The 3,229-nt window shown below is 33.9% G+C and overlaps 1 long non-coding RNA gene across 1 annotated transcript; it reads right to left on the reverse strand.

Moving 5' to 3' along the window:
* Positions 1–306: 306 nt before the first annotated feature.
* On the reverse strand, positions 307–2,718 carry LOC110871538. The gene is made up of 3 exons (XR_002553817.1): positions 2,587–2,718; positions 1,347–1,422; positions 307–518 (listed from the first exon to the last, which is right to left on the reverse strand). It is a non-coding gene; the product is annotated as an uncharacterized LOC110871538 (long non-coding RNA).
* Positions 2,719–3,229: the final 511 nt, after the last annotated feature.

Here is a 3,229-nt window from a genome sequence, read left to right on the forward strand (position 1 = left end):
CCCTCGAAGCGGGTGTTATCCGCGGGTGGATTTTGGGGGTGTGACATTTTTCATACGATATTTAAGAAAACACTTCCCTATAATAACGGACGTTTTTTTATCTTTAATATGATTATGATATTGCTATATAATTTTTCTTTAATATAACGACGTGTAACGCCCAGATTTCCTAAGCCGAAAAAGTAATAGTATCATACTATTATTTAACAAAATTCGGGCATGACCCGTTCGTCTTATGAACAAATCCCTGTAAGACCAACTTGTAAGAACTTAAATATGACACAGCGGAAAATATGAGCCCAAAAATTTCGTTCTTAAAAAGTCATATTAATTACATGAAAACTCAATTACAAAATGTAATACGTTCATTAGAGAGGATTCACAATGTTACATTAAATCAAGGCTTCATGACCAATTTAAAACAAACTATGTGACCTTTCTTTTCCGTACAATCCTTGCTCTCAACTCGATCTATGTCTGCTTCACTTCGCTAGTGGTAGAGGAAACCCGAGCGATACCTGTGGACACCACGTACAACCCAACCATTAGTCATTAACACACCATACAACATTAAACCATATAATAGAAATTCGTAAAGCATTCTATGAAGTAAACATGGAATTGTCCAAGCGCTTTCTTAAATACTCTTTATCCAAACCAGGTTTCATTCCTTCATGAATCTAACAATCTCATGCCAGCATTACATTCCAAACTCAAAGCACATCATTAGTAATCGTAAGTACTCCGACGCCTTGATAACGTTCATACGTATATCTTTAGCATCGTATATTCATACACACATGCATTCACACTTACGCGCCTATTATCACATACACCTATATGCAAACGTACCTTCATACATGTCTACGTCCCTACCTACACACAAACAATCATTTACGAATTTATAGGCACTAGCTCATGCTTACCACTTCATACACATACGCTTATGCCGAAATGACATATTCACAACTTAACATAATATAGGCGATATACAAAACGACCTACGTGCCTACTAGATTTCTAAACATATTTACTTATACAATTTCTTACACTAACACGAAAACAAATCCATTTTTTCACTAACCGACGACCCTTAACATCTCTTATATTCAAAACCAATCCTTAACATAAGTTATGTGACCTTGGAACACCATTTAAACAAGTCCAATGTATAAAACAACAAAAATCCAACAAATTGCCTGCAGAACGGTCCCTCGCGGGCCGCGTAAGCCTTGGCTTACTTCGTTTATTACTTCTAATTAGTACCTGTTCTTTCATGATGTTTCATAAGCATAAGTATTATAAATTTATTAAACCTACTAAAAAGTGAATCGAGATTCACTTACCTCGAGTGCCCGTCTCGTGCATGCTTCCTCATATCCTTTCCGTAGCCTTCCATGTTTCCCCCATCTTGACATGATCCTATACTTTCATGTCATCATGGTTACCACTTCATTAGTATAAACACACATTCTAATATTGCATTCATTTGACATTCATATCCAACATTATAATTTATTTGTCAAATTCCAATCAACACAAAATATAAGCTTGGAGTCGCATCTTTTCATTCCGCATAATTCTTCATGTTGTTACATTTAACACATATTGATTTAGCATGTATTTACTGATTTCACTAATATAACACTTGAGACAAAATTTTAATACACTAATTATGCACAGTTGACTTTCAGAAAATCAACTGTCCATCTTGTGATTTATCAATCTAACTTCATACGTCCACATTATTATAGTCGATTATGTTACGGGCATCATATACATTCCCAACTTACTTAGTAAAACACACATACCACCACACGATCATATATGCACATTTAACATAATCAAATTCTTCCATATTTGTCATCTCGTAATCCCACAACTATCAACATCATTTAAGATTGATCAATTTTAACGCTACCCTTGAACCTAACTTTAGCTTGCTAGAAAAATCCTCATATCATACAACCACATCACCCAACTACAAAATCAACTAAGTGTATTTGGTGTGCTATAACCTTACGCATAGAATACAAGCTACTAATGCACGCTTCTAAGACATCATACTAACAAATCAAAGTCCCATATGATCTCTACTTAAATCACACTTTTCATCTTAGTTCGCTAACAATTATGTCATTATCAATTTCCATACATAATTACCCGCAACTTGCATACAATTCCACATAAAATTGTCACTTAGGCATTTTATCGAGCACTTGATGTGCGTACTACAAACAAGGCACAATGTACAAGTATTTCATGCCCAACCTTCCTAGTCCATAAAAAATTCAACCAAATTTCACATAGTTTCTTTATCTACATCAAGAACATCAATCAAAACACTAATAGCTATACATTCATCTTTCGATTTCTCATAAGTTTCATCATCTAAGAATTTCTAAAATCTTATCATGTAACTAGCACAAGTGGGTTTTACTTCAAACCTTCAATACAAACGAATTCAAGCATAATACATCTTCTAATGATGATTCTAATTCATACACAAGTTCAATTTCTTCAATTTCATGAATTTGATTAAACCCTAGTTCATGATAATGCACCAAAATACAACATTCAACTTACCTTATGTTCAATATGCTTAGATTAGAGATTTCTTGGACCCATGCATCCAATTCTTGCTTGATAACACCCTTAACTAAAGTGATTCTTGAGTTAGGTTAAAGGAGAAGGGTTTCTCCTTCCCCTGCTCTTCTTGCGTTGCACACCCACACCCACAATCAGTGGGTTTTTATTTTTGATACTAATATTTGTTACAATTTACACATTTAGCCCTTAAAGTTATCCTTGTTGTCATGTTTGCATATATGTTTCATTCTTTATAAACTTACATCATAATTATTGAACTTGACTAATTAAATTAGACTCTTTAACATCAAATAATCTATTATGAATTTTGGGGTGTTACAAATCTACCCCCCTTAAAGGAGGTTTCGTCCTCGAAACCTTTTTCATACTTACTCTTATCTTTTCGTTACACTCATTTGATTTGCATATTACGTGCTGGATATATTCGGGATCTTGGCTACAGATTTCATTCCCAAACAACATAAATGTACACATTGTTCCTACTTTCTTGAATTATGTAATTTACTTTTACATACACGTAATTGATCGGAAATTTAATCCAGGCTCTTATTAGTGTCATTACACTTAATAGTGCTAGTTCCTAGCACATTTCTTTACTAACGGTTCATTCGTTATTCCA

Source organism: Helianthus annuus, chromosome 8 (assembly GCF_002127325.2).
Source record: "Helianthus annuus cultivar XRQ/B chromosome 8, HanXRQr2.0-SUNRISE, whole genome shotgun sequence".
NCBI lineage: Eukaryota > Viridiplantae > Streptophyta > Magnoliopsida > Asterales > Asteraceae > Helianthus > Helianthus annuus.